Source organism: Symphalangus syndactylus, chromosome 2, assembly GCF_028878055.3.
Source record: "Symphalangus syndactylus isolate Jambi chromosome 2, NHGRI_mSymSyn1-v2.1_pri, whole genome shotgun sequence".
NCBI lineage: Eukaryota > Metazoa > Chordata > Mammalia > Primates > Hylobatidae > Symphalangus > Symphalangus syndactylus.
Genome location: NC_072424.2, coordinates 90,236,991 through 90,253,961, shown reverse-complemented (window position 1 = coordinate 90,253,961; position 16,971 = coordinate 90,236,991). Strand labels below are relative to the sequence as shown.

Genomic DNA, 16,971 nt, shown 5'->3' with positions numbered 1-16,971 from the left:
GCTTATGAAACTGGTCCGTGCCCATGAGGTCACCTACTCCTGAAACCCCCCTGGAACAAAGTTTTCACACCTCTGTAGAGCAGAGGCCTTAGTACAAATGCTTACAGAAACCAGAGACCAATAAACATGTCTTCCATTGACTGGTGATAGACAACGGGGAGGGGAGCTGCAAAGCCTTGCTCCACATCTGTCTCACCTCCTGGCTTCCACCATACCAGACCTTAGGTGGTCAAATCTTCCTATTTCTCAAGAGAAGCTGGTGGATTTATAAGTTCGTTTATTGTAGGCATGTCAGATGGGTAGAATGGGATTAATGGGATTAATCATGCCATCAATTCATGACACATTATCTTTGTTTCTTATCTTATTTTTATCTCCATCTTATACAATCCAATTTCTCTTCCCCTCCACAGGCTCCCAACCTAAAGTATTTCATATTTGTACCTTCATCCTCCAATATTTTTATTTTATTTGTACCTTCAACCTCCAATATATATATTTATATATGTGTGAATGTCTTTAAAATATGAACATTAATATTTGTGTACATGTAATTTATGTAAATAGTGCTAGACTACGAAAAGTATGTTTTCGAGATCTATTCATGTGGCTAAATACCTACTTTGTTCATTTCTTGTGACTGCTGTATAATCTAAATTTAGCCTAATTATCCCCTGGTTCTTTGCTAGCACAAATAATGCTGTGATAAACATCCTCTTAAATATCTCTGGTGCACGCTTGTGAAAATTTCTATAGTGTTTAGGGTCTACAGAGTAATGAATCAATTCCACTAAGTACTGCTTTATAGCTTTCTAAGGTGACCATACCAGTCCATATCTCCCAGCAGTACGCGAGGTTTCCAATCTCTCCATAGTCCCACCAGCATTTGATATGCAATGTTCTAATTTTTTGCACTTCAGTAAGCAGTATCTCAGACTTTTAAGTTATATTTTGCTGATTAAAATGAGGTTAAACAACTCATTTTTGCATGTCATTTGTCAGCCATTAGGGTATGTTTTAATCATAATCCTTGACTTTTTATGTTGTTTTTTTCTTGCTTATTTGCAAAAATTTATTTTATTATTCTAAATATTAATTCTTTGTTGGTGATAAATATACTATAAATCTTCTCTCAAACTATCACTTATCCTAAGTTTTTCATTTTCTCCAAATGAAACCCCATTCCTAAATTTTGTTTGTGGTGTTTTTGATTGTCCTTTATTAAGTACTGACTAGAAAGCTAAAATGCCACCTTTCCAGACTCTAGAAGTTAGGGTAGCCAGGTAATGGTTCATTTTGAGGTAATGAAATATATTAATTTTTCTCTTTATAGTTTATACTTGAAGGATTTATTATTTATTTATGGTCCAAGGTCACTCTAGCTGATGGATTTATTTTAGAATCTTTCTACATGCCCAATCACAAAGAAAAATTTCTGAATTTTCTTCTATTAGCTTTACAGTTTTAGCTTTCAAATTTAATTTTTTAAATCTACCTGCTTATCTAACTCAATTTTTCCTCCTATTCCATACTTCATATTCTGTCCAAGTCTCCCAACACTATTTATTAAGTAACTCATTCATTTTCCAAAGATCAAATACTAAATGTGTTTATGTGTATTTTTTTCATTTCTATTGCTTTGAATAATAACTTAAACTCAGATAATTTTTTGCCCCCTTACTACTCCTCATTTTCTAAGTTAGCTTAGCTATTTACACACATTCATTCATCTATGTTCATCTGGAGATCAGCTAGTGAAGATGCAAATGCAAAAAAAAAAGTTCACTGGGGTTTTAATTCAACTGCCTTAAATATTTAAAATATTAAATTATCCCATCAGCAAACATGATTTACCTCCAATTTTTTTATGTTTCTTTTATGTACTTTACTTATATAAGTATGATGCACTTAAAGGTATTTCCCAGATAAGTTACAGATTTTGTCACTGGACATTGGGATTAATACTCAAAAGCATTTGAAATCACTTTTTCCCCTCCTTCCACAATGGAGGCCAGTTCTGGCCAAAGACAGAAGGTCCCTGTGAAGGGGCTTTCTTCCTCACCTCACATCCTCAAAAGCAAAGCTCGATGAGAAGGAACCCACTGAAATCCACCGGACATTGAAGTCTTTTTATCAGTAATTTTTATAACTGACACACTCAGCAAAATCCTGACACTGAGATCTCTTCAACCCAGTTTCTTCAGCCAAAGGCTCTCAAGGGAAAGAAGTGAAGGGGAAAATGTATAGATACATCAGCCAACAGCAATATTTGTATCTTATTTGGATTTCAATTCAAACGTACACACTGGATAAACAATGTGTAAGACAATTTAGGAAATGTGCACAGTGGATGTTTGATATTATTTAAAAACTATATTTTTAGATGTGATAATGATATTTTGGTTATTTTTAAAGGATTTGGTTCTCTAAGAGATATATACAGTAAAAATGTATAGACGAAATGATACGGGAACCCCTCGGGTGGCGGCGGGGGAGACGGTGAAGGCTGCCGCCCGCCAGCCCATCCGGGCTCTAATCCGCTGTCTCCGTGTCCTGCGGCGCCCAGACTATGGACCTCCGCACCGCGGTGTACGACTCCGCCCGCGACGGTAGCTGCAGCTGCTCTAGAAGGTGTTCACCAGCCGGAGCCCGGAGGAGCTGGACAAGCTGACAGGCGAGGTGGCCAGCGAGGGGAACGCCGCTGCTCATCCACCTGCTCTACTTGTTGGAGAAAGTGGAGTGCACCCCCAGCGCGCTCCGGCCACCTGGACGCAGTAGGATACCCGGTGAACCTGTGCGGCGCGAGGATGGAGGCTGGCGGCTAGGGACACTTGGGTGGTGAGACCATAGAGGGCTCGCCGCCGCTGTGGGCCGCCTCTGCCGCCTACCACCTGGACGTGGTGCAGAGCCTGCTGCCCCACAGGGCCTCGGCTAACCGCACCAGGGCACCAACTCCACGCCCCTGAGCGCCGCCTGCTTCCATGGCTACTGGCGAGAACCAGACCGACCCGGAGGTGGCCAACTGGCACGGCCACATGTGCCTCATGATCTCGTGCTACAACGGCCACCGAGAGATCGCCCGCTACCTGCTGGAGCAGGGCGCCCAGGTGAACCGGCGCAGCGCTAATGGTAACATGGCCCTACAAGACTGAGCCGAGTCTGGCAGCCTGGAGAGCCTGCAGCTGCTGCTGGGGTGCCAGACCCGCATGGGATGGCCTTCGCAGGACCCCGCTGCTGGTGCCAGCATGACGGGCCACACTAGCATAGTGGAGTACCTCATCCAGGAGCAGCCCAGCCAGGAGCAGGACGCTGGGAGAGAGGCCCAGTCAGGGCTACCCCAAGAAGGCTCTCCCCCAGCCGGGGGTGCACGCAGCCTCAGAGACTCCATGCTGCAGCTCCTCCGCGGAGGAACCACTGAACGGGGAATCTTATGAAAGCTGCTATCCCACCAGCCCGGAAGCTGCCTTGGAAGCCTTGAAATTTCTGGGAGCCACGTATGTGGAAAAGAAGCGAGATCTGCTTGGGATCCTTAAACACTGGAGACGAGCCATGGAGTCACCTGCCCAAACCAGAACCCCAGAAGCTGGTCTTGGCCTATGGCTATTCCAGGGAGATCCACACCACCGAGGAGTTGGAAGCTCTGATAAGCCACCTGGATGAGATGCGCATACAGGCCCTGTTGATCTGTTGGCGAATCCTCTGCTCCTCTCACCCCGACACTTCCTGTTACATCCGTTACTGGGGCGCGGTGTAGGCGGGCTGCGGCAATTTCCAGCGCTGCATCCACTTGGGGAAGTGGGACCTGGCCATGCAGCAGGTCAGCCAGCCTCTGAGCCCCATGACCGCCAGCAGCTTCCTCTCCTTCCCGGAACTCTTTCCTTACGTGCTGCAGGACCGGGCAGCCAAAGGCAGCTTGGGCATACAAATCGGCTTTGCAGACCTCATAGGGGTTCTCACGAAAGGGGTCTGGCAAATGGAACGTTTCCCGGACCCAAGGAGCTGCCGCTGCCCAAGGAGCCTGAAGACGCGGCCCAGTTCACCAGCGCCCTGGACATAACCCTCTACCTTCTCTATCTGTTGGAGAAAGTAGAGTGCACCCCTAGCCAGGAGCACCTGAAGCACCAGACCATCTACCATCTGCTCAAGTGTGCCCCAGGGGCAAGAACAGCTTCACCCCTCTGCACATGGCTGTGGGCAAGGACACCATAAATGTGGACCACAAATGGAGGCAGATTCACCTCCCTGCACGCAGTCAAAGTGCTGCTCAACTGCGGGCCGACCCAGACAGCAGGTACTTTGACAACAACACCTGGCTACACATGGCAGCCCAGAACAACTGCCCGGCAATCATGAACTCCCTGATCCAAGCAGGGGCCCACACAGACGCCACAAACACCTTTAGGAAGATGGCCTATGAGCTGCTGGAGGAAAAGCTGCTGGCCAGGGGCAACACGCAGCCCTTCAACTACATGACCCTGCAATGCCTTGCAGCCTGGGCCCTGGACAAGAACAAGATGCCCTACAAGGGCTTCATCCCAGAAGAGCTGGAGTCTTTCATCCAACTGCACTGACCTGCCCAGAGCGTTTGCACCCTCGCCTCTCCCCTCTCCTGCTGAGGGAGGAATCATGAGGGCACATAGCAGATGCCGGTTCTTGCCTCCTTCAAGCACAAATCAGGAGAAGGGCTCTTCTGCCTCCCGCCCCCTTTACCTGCAAACAGAGGGGAAGAAGAGTTAGTGAGCCTTTGGTGCTAGAAGCCTTCAGGGTTCTGTGGTAGGAGGACTGTCTTTCTCTAGGAGCCCACTCGCTCATCCTGAGTTGGGAAAAGAAGCAAAACCTTCACAGCCTTTCTTCCTGGGTTTTGGAGGCCTTTGCCTTGTTACCTAGAGGTGAAGGAACTGAAGCCATTGCCTTCCTTCCTGCTAGAAACACAGGAAGAAGTTGAGAATTGATTTGCCTTCCCTTACCCCTGATGTGGCTGGATAGCTCCAGCTACCGAATACAGCGTTAGGACTAGGGGCCCCCAAGGTTAGAGTTTGAAAGTCAAGGAGGAAGCCCACCTCTCATTTCTTCCAGCATGATCACGCCCTGCTCCCCAGCTGGGGTAGCCATGAGCAGGCAGGCAGGGCTCTGCCCAGCGTGGCCTGCCACTTGTGTAGCTTTTGGTTGGTTTGGTGTTCTGGTTATTTAATAAGTGGCCAGGTTGGAAGCATTGCACAAAAGTTCTGAGATTTTACTGCCTTTTTTGTTTTGTTGGTGGATTTTTGTTTGTTTTATATACTTCAAGTTGAAGAAATGCCTCTTTGTTTGTTTAAAGAAAGTTATTTGTCAGACTTCATAAGTGAATTTCAAGCAGTGAAGATTCTGTGGTGCCTGAGATGCTAAGGCCGTAGGGAATGAGCTCTATCATGTGAAGAATTTGGTGAGCAAGATAAAGTCCATGGTGTTGGTCCCTAAAATGTGGGTGACTGTACATTTCTATAAAACTCCACTCTACTGCCTTTTACAGGTGATATGGTTTGGATGTGTCCCCACCCAAATCTCATCTTGAATTGTAGCTTCCATAATCCCCACGTGTCATGGAAGGCACCCGGTGGGAGGTAACTGAATCACAGTGACAGTTTTCCCATGCTGTTCTTGTGAAAGTGAGTAAGTCTCAGGAGATCTGATGGTTTTATAAAGGGCAGTTCTCCTGCACATGCTGTCTCACCTGTCACCATATAAGATGTGTCTTTGCTCCTCCTTTGCCTTCCACCATGCCTGCGAGGCCTCCCCAGCCATGTGGAACTAAACCTCTTTTTCTTTATAAATTACCCAGTCAGTCTTGGATATGTCTTTATTAACAGCGTGAGAACAGATTAATACAACAGGCCTCCCAATTTTCTATTCTCATTAGAAAGAGAACTGTTTTTCCAAACAGGAAATAAGGTCAAGCACCAAAGCAGTGACATCAAAGCCTTTGCCACCTAGTTCTTCTCCACCTTACAAGAACAAGCACAGTTGGTTTGGGCCTGGGTTGCCAGTTTCCGAGTTAAAACTACAGGCTGCTCAGCCTTGCAAACCTCCCACAGTCTCTGTTTTCCTTGTGGGCATATCCATAACTGGCCCAAGCCACTTTTTTCAGCTTCTCTGAGGACGGGAATCCAGGTCTTCCTGAGAAAGGCCCTAGGACAGTATTAACTCCATAAATCAGCTAAGATGGTGAGTGTCAAAACCAACTTGCCAGCTAACATTTGTACAAAGTCTCAACTCACCGTCATTCAGGGTAAAGTGTTGGTACTACCAGAGGACCGGCCCCAGCAAGATTTTTCTCAAGAGCCAGACCCCATAAGCCCTGGCAGGCAGGAGAAGATTCTCGCCTGTCTGAAGAGCAGTGAATTGCAGAAGGGGAGCCATTTTGGCTGCATTCTCCTGTGGCAGCCACAGCCCGGCCCTCAGAAGGAGCAGTGACAGTGGGTGCCCAGAAACATCTGGTCCCTTGATGGAAACTAGGTCTCATTTGGATTTGCAGTGTGTGGTAGGAAATTATGTATTTATTTACAAGACAAAGTTTTAACTTAACTCAGCCAAGGTGGGAAATGCCATCCCTGTCCTTTCCAAAGCACAAAGCAAAGAAATTAGGCAGTTAAATTATGAGTCTCAGTGCTGGTGTTCAAGTCATTAAAAAGAATATAGTTGAAGAGAGAAAAAAGAAATGATACAGTGGCTGGGATTTGCTTCAAAATAACCTTGAAACCACATGTTTATAATGATTGAGGTTGGGTTATAGATGCATTCCATTGTTTATATGCTCTATTATGTGTATGTTTAAAACTTTACATAATAAAAATCGTCCTAAAGGAGAAAGTATTGATTTTTTCTATTATTTGCTAAAAAGAGCCCAGATGCTTTTTCTAAATTTCTGAAATCCATATAAAACATATAGTTTTCCAGCTTCCCGTTCTCAAAATTGTTACAAGTTCGGTCTCTTTGGTACTTCTTTCTCATCATTCCAAGAGATGGTAACATGTTTTCTGGGCCTATGAACTTTAACCAGAAGGCTTTGTTCACACCTGCAGATATATTTAGATACAGTATCAAGAAGCAGACCAAGGTGGAAATTCTTTGAATGTCACCAATGTGCACCTTGAGTGGGGAATGGTGGGAGGCTCCATGAGAAGGGGAGGGTTTCATTGCCAATAAGAAAATGAGGACTAGAAAGAAGGAATCTCAAAATGTTCAGCACAGTGCTGATGAAGACATGACTAGCAGTCAGTTATTTATCATCACTACGGAGATCAGTCATTTTTTCTTTCATTAATACATAATATTTCACAGATTTATAGAGCACATATGTCTGTTACATACTTAGAATGTGTAATGATCAAGCCAGGGTATTTGGGGTATCCATCACTTGAGCGTTTATCAATTGCATGTATTGGTATCATTTCAAGTACTCTCTTCTAATTATGTTGAAATATATTTAATATGGCCACCAAGTATAGTCACCCTCGCCTGCTATCAAACATTAGAACTCATTCTATCTAAATGTATATTTACACCATAACAAACCTCTCTTCATTTCCCCCTTCCCTCCACCTACCCTTCCTAGTCTCTCATATCTATTACTCTATTCTCTATGTCCATAAAATCAAGTTTTTTAGCTCCCTCATATGAGTAAGAACGTGCAGTCTTCGTCTTTCTGTGTCTGGCTTATTTTCCTTAACAACCTTGATTTGCATCCATGTTGCTGCAGATCACATGATATCATTCTTTTTATGGTCTAACAATATTTCATTGTGTACATATACCACATTTTCATATTTTCTTTATCCATTCATTCATTGATGGACACTTAGGTTGATTTTATATTTTTACTATTTTGAATAGGTCTACAGTAGTCATGCAAGTGCAGCTATCCCTTTGATATACTGATTTCTATTTCTTTGGATAAGTACCTAGTAATGACGTTGCTGGATCGTATGGTAGTTCTATGTTTAGATTTTTGAGAAACCTTCATACTGTTTTTCATAATGGTTGTACTAATTTACACTTGTACCAACAGTGTATAAGAGTATAAGAGTTCTCTTTTCTCTGCATATTGCTTGCTTGTTATTTTTTGTCTTTTTAATCATAGGCATTCTAACTGGGGTGAGGCAATATCTCATTGTAGTTTTAATTTGCATTTTCCTGATGATTACTGATGCTGAGTATTTTTTCATATACCTCTTGGCCATTTGTATGTCTTTTTTTTTTTTTTTTTTTTTGACAGAGGGTCTCGCTCTCTTGCTCAGGCTGGATTACCGTGGTACCATCATGGCCCACTGCAGCCTCGACTTCCAAGGCTCAACCAATCTTCCTGCCTCAGCCTCCCAAGTAGCTGGGACTACAGGTGTTCACCACCACGCCCAACTAATTTTTTTGTTTAATTTTTGGTAGAGACATGGTCTCTCTTATGTTGCCCAGGCTGGTCTTGAACTCCTAGGCTTAAGCAGTCCTTCTGCCTCAGCTTCCCAAAGTGCTGGAATTACAGGCATAAACCACCATTCCTGGCCTTGTATGTCTTCTTTTGAGAAATGCCTATTCAAATCTTTTGCCTGTTTTTAATGAGATATCTGCCTTTTTAGAAATCAGTATTTTTAAAATCAGATCCCTTGGTTTAACATCAGAGTGTTGTCCCCCAACTTCATTAATTACGTTTATCACCACAAATCAATGTCACTTTATATAACATTTAAATACATCATTGCAGAAAACTTAAGAAAATACCTAGTTTGTACTGAGGTTGTTACAAGAAGAGTCCTATTGATCCTTGTGCAAAGCATTAATGTTTCTGCAAGGAGGGTATCGGGGCAAGGGAGGAAGTTAGAGGCTTTTCCTTTATAGATTCAGTAAGAATAAATAGATGACTTCGTTAATTAAGCTGATTTTGACTGGAATGAAAGAAACCTCTTATTGGACTGGCTTAAACAAAAAGTGGAGTTTAGAGGAAGGGACACTACAGTGTTTCAGGGCACAGCCGAAGAACAAAGGAAGCCAGGACGCTGTTGGGCCCCAGGCCTTTTAGAACCTGGCATGTGAAATGTCAGTTAGTCTCCCACCACCACAGCCTCTCATAAAATGCTGACTTTTTTTTCTCCTTTGATATCAGCCTTCTCCACATGATGGAAATCACAGATGCTGTCTGCACCAAGATTTGCAACCTGCAAACTCACCCAATGCTGAAGGAATGTTGTCTGTCTAGAAGGAATGAATCAGCAGTCTGTAACAATATTGTACAGAAATGTTGTTACCTCTGAGAGAACTATTTCCCCTCTAAGGTTTTCAGTGTACGACCTCATATGTTCTCTAAGTAATGATCATTTGATCTCCCCTTTTCAATAGTTAGCTTTTTTACTAGCTTATAAATCAGTGTCATGCTAGTAAATGTCTAACAACTGAATCTCAAAAATTAAGAGAAAAGAGAAGCAAGAAAAAGAAAAAAGGCTGTAATTGCAACATTTGCCTGTTTGCCAGTATAATTACCTCCAAAACGACCAAGGTGAAGCTGCAACATGACGTCACTGAATGCAGAGTTGGGGCCCAGTCAGCAGTCTAGAGCCCATACAAACAGGATCCGGCAGTGCTGCTTATAATTTATTTAGCCTCTATTTAGAGAGCAATGTTAAATAACAATGATAGCAGCAAGCAGCCTTTCCTTCACCCTGATGCTTTAGTATCCAGCCGCAAATAACTTGCTCCCTGTGTGCTCCGTTTGATCACATGCTAGTGGGTTCTTGGAGCTCTGTATCTGGACTTAGAAAGAGGGAATGTCGGTCGTCGGCAAAGCCTGAGTCCTGTCCCCTCGTTCTCTTCCCCGGACAGCATGAGCTTCACCACTTGCTCCACCTTCTCCACCAACTACCGTTCCCTGGGCTCTGTCCAGGTGCCCAGCTACACGCCCGGCCAGTCAGCAGCGCAGCCAGCATCTATGCAGGCGCCGGGGGATCTGGTTCCGGGAACTCTGTGTCCTGCTCCACCAGCTTCCGGGGCGGCTTGGGGTCTGGCGGCCTGGCTGCGGGGATGGCCGGGGGTCTGGCAGGAATGGGAAGCATCCAGAACAAGGAGACCATGCAAAGCCTAAACAACCACCTGGCCTCCTACCTGGACAGAATGAGGAGCCTGGAGACCGAGAACTGGAAGCTGGAGAGCAAAATCCGGAAGCACCTGGAGAAGAAGGGACCCCAGGTCAGACACTGGAGCCATTACTTCAAGACTATCCAGGACCTAAGGGCTCAGAACTTCGCCAATACTGTGGACAATGCCCGCATCGTTCTGCAGACAGACAATGCCTGTCTAGCTGCTGATGACTTCAGAGTCAGGTATGAGACAGAGCTGACCATGTGCCAGTCTGTGCAGAGCAACGTCCATGGGCTCCCCAAAGTCATTGATGACACCAATGTCACTTGGCTACAGCTGGAGACAGAGATCGAGGCTCTAAAGGAGGAGCTGCTCTTCATGAGGAAGAACCACGAAGAGGAAGTAAAAGGCCTACAAGTCCAGATTGCCAGCTCTGGGTTGACTGTGGAGGTAGATGCCGCCAAATCTCAGGATCATTTCAAGATCATGGCAGACATCCGGGCCCAATATGACGAGCTGTCTCGGAAGAACTGAGAGCAGCTGGACAAGTACTGGTCTCAGCAGATTGAGGAGAGCACCACAGTGGTCACCACGCAGTCCACCGACGTTGGAGCTGCAGAGATGACACTCACAGAGCTGAGACATACAGTCCAGTCCTTGGAGATCAACCTGGACTCCATGAGAAATCTGAAGGCCAGCTTGGAGAACAGCCTGAGGGAGGTGGAGGCCCGCTATGCCCTGCAGATGGAACAGCTCAATGGGATCCTGATGCACCTGGAGTCAGAGCTGGCACAGACCCAGGCAGAGGGACAGCACTAGGCCCAGGAGTATGAGGCCCTGCTGAACATCAAGGTCAAGCTGGAACCTGAGATAGCCACCTACAACAGCCTGTTGGAAGATGGCAAGAACTTCAATCTTCATAATGCCCTGGACAGCAGCACCTCCATGCAAACCATCCAAAAGATCAACAGCCGCTGGATAGTGGATGGCAAAGTTGCGTCTGAGACCAAAGACACCAAAGTTCTGAGACATTAAGCCAGCGGAAGCAGGGGACCCTTTAGGGAGCAGGAGGCCAATAAAAATTCAGAGGTTAAAAAAAGAAAGAAAAAGAAAGAAAGAGGGAGTGTCATTGTCAATTAGAGATGCTGACCAAGGACTGGGGAGGAGAAAATGGCTAAGCACAGCAGTGGCCCACATCTGCCGCACGATGAAGACTATGCTCTCTGAGTGAACTGTTGAGATCCACAGTCTATTTTTATCTTTTCTAGGCTATAGACTACTTAGGAAGTGAGGAGACTTAATAATTAGGCAACTTATTTAAACTCCCTTTGCCTCAGTTTCCTAATTATTTAAATAGGGGTATTAGAATATATACCTTGTATAACTTTTATGAGGTTTAAATGAAATAATTCGTGTTAGGCAACAAATTCAATGCCTCATACACAGTAAATGCTCAATAAATGTTTTAATATCAATTTTAGTTATTTGTCTTTTTCTCTTAAATACTGTCAACCATAATATTGGTTTAATATGGTCTATATTACATTTTTAAAATATCCTTCCTGTCCTTGTTTTCTACGTTCTTTTTGAAAAATAAAGAATGTAAATTTCATCATTTGCCTTTTTAGGATTTATTACTTAGTTTTTCTTATATATCTAAGAAGAAAGAACATTCAGTAACTCAATAGAAGCCAATAAACTCCCCCCTCAACTCTCTGCCTCACATGCCCTCTCTCCATAAGTCCTGGCCTTTTTCCAGCTGGGCTGACTCCCCCATACAGTCATGCTCATCAACAGTTTCCTTCCTGGTTACTCCTGCCACTCTCTCAATTACAGCCCCCTGCACCAGCCCTCCGCAGAAGCACCCTTTCAGCCAATACAAAATACCTTGATCAAAGTAGTCTGCCTCAATTTGTGGCTGAAAAAAAATTTTTAAGCATAAGCTTCTAAAACATTCTGTTACACAAAGTGGGAAGGGGTGTTATTTAAAAACACAACTGACTGAAGCAGCTTTTCCCTCGCAAGAAAGCTGAGACAGACTTCATTCGCTCTACGTAAAAAGTAAGAATTTGAGTTTTGGGGGAGGAAGTTGAGTTTTTTGAGTTGCTTGGGAGCAGCCCAGGAAGGAAAGGAAGCTGTCTAGAGGGGCAGCCAGGTGGCAGAGACAAAAGCAATGACTGCAGGCAGGGGTTCCATCTGGGATCATGGTCAGTTAGAATGGTTATAAGACTTTTTAAAAACCTGAGTATTTAATATCCAGGTATGAGTATTTAATATGCAGTACATATCTCATCATCCTGAAAACATGATAAGACCTGCCATGTTCACAGCATTATATGTTCAGAGTACTTTCTAGAGAGAAGAGAAGATATTCGGTGGGGTCTCACTGTTGCCTTCTCCTGCTGATCCAAACAAACAGATGCAAAAGAACTGACTATATAGGGAGGTAACCAACAGTAACGTTAAAAAAAATGTCATTGAGGTCAGGAGATCGAGACCACGGTGAAACCCCGTCTCTACTAAAAATACAAAAAATTAGCCGGGCGTGGTGGCGGGCGCCTGTAGTCCCAGCTACTCGGAGAGGCTGAGGCAGGAGAATGGCGTGAACCCGGGAGGCGGAGCTTGCAGTGAGCCGAGATTGCGCCACTGCACTCCAGCCTGGGCGACAGAGCGAGACTCCGTCTCAAAAAAAAAAAAAAAAAAATAAAAAAAAAAATGTCATTTTCCTCAATTCAGCATCTAAGAAATTCCCACATAATGGAAGTATATTAGTTAAGAGTTCTCCAGAGATAGAACAAATAGGATATATTAATATATATACAGGTAGATACGAGAGAGGATTTATTAAGGGAATTGATTGGCTCATGCAATTACGGAGCCTGAGAAGTCCCATGATAGGCTTTCTGCAAGCTGGAGAACCAGGGGAGCCAGCAGCATAGCTGTCCAAGGCTGAAGGAAAGTCCATGGTGTGACTCTCAGTCTGAGGCTGAAGGCCTGAGAGCCCAGGGGTCTGCTGGCGCAAGTTCCCAAGTTCAAACGCCTAAGCCCCTGGAGTTCTGATGTCCAAGGACAGGAGAAAAGAGACATCCCAGTTCCAGAATATCCTTTTTGGAAAAACAAACACACCTTTCCTCTGCCTTTTTGTCCTATCTAGGCACCCTGCTGATTGGATAGTGCCCACCCACAATGAGAGCGGATCTTCCCCCGTCAGTCCCCGGATTCGCACACAAACATACTTTCACAGACACACCCAGAAATGGTGCTTAACCAGCTATCCAGTCAGTTAACACCTGAAAGTAACCATCACAGGAGGTAAGGGCTAGCAGAAGTTCTGGCCTGTGGACCAGAACTGGTGTCCTTAGAGGACCAGCCATCCTTCCAGTTTCCGTGAATGAATGCCCAGCAGATCCCCAGAGCCTATTCTCTCCTACGTCTGCCTCTCAGCATTGGCAGCCAGAGGTGAAGGGGGAGCATCCAGGACACAGACCACACGGTTGAACATCTTGGGATCATCAATTAGACATGAAATTTCAGAGGCATTGGAACCAGAGCAACTCTATCTTGCATAGGGGCTAGGTAAAATGAGGCTGAGACCTATGGGGTTGCATTCCAAGGAGGTTGGGCATTTTTAGTCACAGGATAAGATAGGAGGTCAGCCAAAAATACAGGTCCCAAAGACCTTGCTGATAAAGCAGTTTGCTGTAAAGAAGCTGGCGAAATCCCACCAAAATGAAAATGGAGATGAAAGTCACCATTGGTCATGCTCAATGCTCATTAGATGCTAATTATAATATATTGGCATGCTAAAAGACACTTCCACCAGTACCGTGACAGTTTACAAATGCCATGGCAATGTAGGGAGTCATCCTATATGGTCTAAAATGGGGGGAACCCTCAGTTCTGGGAATTGCCCACCCCTTTCCTGGAAAACTCATGAATAATCCACCTCTTGCTTAGCACATAATCAAGAAAATATCAAAAAAATGGCCAACCAGCAGCTCTCAAGGCTGCTCTACCTATGGAATAGCCATTCTTTTTTTTTTTTTGAGACAGAGTCTCGCTCTGTCACCCAGGCTAGAGTGCAGTGGCATGATCTCGGCTGACTGCAACCTCCACCTCCTGGGTTCACGCCATTCTCCTGCCTCAGCCTCCTAAGTAGCTGGGACTACAGGTACCCACCACCACGCCCGGCTAATTTTTTTGTATTTTTGGTAGAGACAGGGTTTCACCATGTAGCCAGGATGGTCTCAATCTCCTGACCTCATGATCCACTTGCCTCGGCCTCCCAAAGTGCTGGGATTACAGGCGTGAGCCACCGTGCTCAGCCCCCATTCTTTATTCCTTTACTTTCTTAATAAATTTGCTTTCACTTTGCTCTGTGGACTTGCCCTGAATTCTTTCTTGCACAAGGTCCAAGAACCCTCTCTTAGAGTCTGGATGGGGATCAGTTTCTGGTAACAGAAAGATTTTTCCACAGTGGACACACCTTAGGTCACTAGCGAGGACAAGGAGGGAGGTGGTGGTGACAACATTGTGGGTCACATCAGTTGGAACCTCTGCATTAGATTACACATATTCAGACTTCCATACAGCAAAGTACAGTTCCATTTGATGAGAAATGATGGCTTCACAAGCCCTGAATTCATCCACATTAATCTCTTGGTTACTGCCTGACTCACTGAATAGGGAAAGCCTATCGCTTCCTGTTGTCTCATCTATTCCATGATGCACTTGAAGCAAAATTGTGCCAACGTGAGAAAATATGGGGATTCAGAAAGTAATCCAAACAAGTGTAACGAGTCACCTTATTTTTGAAACTCTGCCTAGTTTGTGAAGGTCAGATGCTATTGGTTCATCATGTCTTCCAGCATTATCAAAAAAAGGAAGAAAAGAAGAATAAAGCTCAAATGGATGCTCAGTGATTATGAGAAGCAAAAGTAGATCTGCTTAAAAATATGTAGTAGTCATTGCTGAGGTTTATTTACTTAATCTTCATCAATTTGTAACATTAAGGAGGTATAACCTATAGACAGGGCGCGGTGGCTCACGCTGGTAATCCCAGCACTTTGGGAGGCCTACAAGGGCAGGTCACTTGAGGTCAGGAGTTTGAGACCAGCCTGGACAACATAGCAACACCCTGTCTCTACAAAAATATGAAAATTAACTGGGTGTGGTGGCACACACCTGTAATCCTAGCTACTGGGGAGGCTGAGGCAAGACAACTGCTTGAACCTGAGAGGTGGAGGTTGCAGTGAGCCAGGATTGCGCCACTGCACTCCAGCCTGGGCAACAGAATGAGAAAGACTCTGTCTCAAAACAAAAAAACAAAACAAAAAAAATCATTTTTACTATACCCAATAACAATGCTTGAAAAACAAAATTATTTCTTTTTTGAAAGATACAGGGTTTGAGGTCAATCTGATTTTACTGATATTTTGTAGTAATTAGATCTTCTAGAAGTCCTTTGATGGCAGCTACGATGTCATGCATTTTGGAGTGACAGGTGTTAATGACTTCCTAGAAAAACTTAAGGGAAAATTTATGCTTATAAATCTGATTGAGAATTGTTTGCACAAAATTGACTAAGTTGATAAATGTAGTACAAAAAGTATTATCTGAGTCCTGAAAAAAGACTGTTTGAAGTCAATCTCCTTAAATATTCTCAAGTGAAAAAAAGGTGCAAAATAATGTATAGGTAGTACTAAATTTATATATAGGTGAAATACATACATATATATACACATATAGAATACCTTCGGAAGAATCCTCAAGCAATTGGTAACAGGAGTCGTTTTCAGGGAGAATGAATAAATGGGGAGTGTCAGGAAACAGTTTCACTATGTGGCATTTTAAATATTGGACCCCATGCATTTATTGCCTGGTTAAAAAAGTCTGATGCCTTTCCGCGCTACCCACAGAGGGGTCCATACAGCATTGTTCTGGATTTCTGTTGTAACTTAAAGGGAAACTTTCGCAATGTCCGGAGGCCTTGATCTCCTGCAAATGAAGGAGAAGGATGTCCTTGCAGCAGGAACCCACTTAGGTGGCACCAATCTTGACTTCCAGATGGAACAGTACATCTGTAAAAGGAAAAGTGATGGCATCTACATCATAAATCTGAAGAGGACCTGGGAGAAGCTTCTGCTGACAGCTGGTGCCATTGCTGCCATTGAAAACCCTGCAGATGTCAGTGTTATATCCTCCAGGAATACTGGCCAGAGGGCCATGCTGAAGTTTGCTGCTGCCACTGGAGCCACTCCAATTGCTGGCCGCTTCACTCCTGGAAACTTCACTAACCAGATCCAGGCACCTTTCTGGGAGCCACGGCTTCTTGTGGTTACTGACCCCAGGGCTGACCACCAGCCTCTCATGGAGGCATCTTATGTTAACCTACCTACCATTGCTCTGTAACACAGATTCTGCTCGTGCTATGTGGACATTGCCATCGCATGCAACAACAAGCGAGCTCACTCGGTGGGTTTGACGTGCTGGATGCCGCCTCGGGAAGTTCTGCGCATGCGTGGCACCATTTCCTGTGAACACCCGTGGGAGGTCATGCCTGATCTCTACTTCTACAGAGATCCTGAAGAGATTGAAAAAGAAGAGCAGGCTGTTGCCAAAAAGGCTGTGACCAAGAAGGAATTCCAGGGTGAATGGACTGCTTCAGCTCCTGAGTTCACTGCTACTCAGCCTGAGGTTGCAGACTGGTCTGAAGATGCGCAGGTGCCCTCTGTGACTATTCAGCAGTTCCCTTCTGAAGACTGGAGTGCTCAGCCTGCCACGGAAGACTGGTCTGCAGCTTCCAGTCTCAGGCCACTGAATGGGTAGAAGCAACCACTGAATGGTCTTAAGCTGCCCTTGCACAGGCTCTTA

General features: G+C 44.8%; 3 pseudogenes; all 3 read left to right on the top strand.

The window, feature by feature from the left end:
* Window positions 1-2,569: 2,569 nt before the first annotated feature.
* Window positions 2,570-4,694, top strand: LOC129463119 (protein fem-1 homolog A-like; annotated as a pseudogene).
* A 5,150-nt stretch (window positions 4,695-9,844) lies between these two features.
* LOC129463111 (keratin, type I cytoskeletal 18-like) lies at window positions 9,845-11,254 on the top strand (annotated as a pseudogene).
* Window positions 11,255-16,074: 4,820 nt separating this feature from the next.
* Window positions 16,075-16,971, top strand: LOC129463105 (small ribosomal subunit protein uS2B-like; annotated as a pseudogene).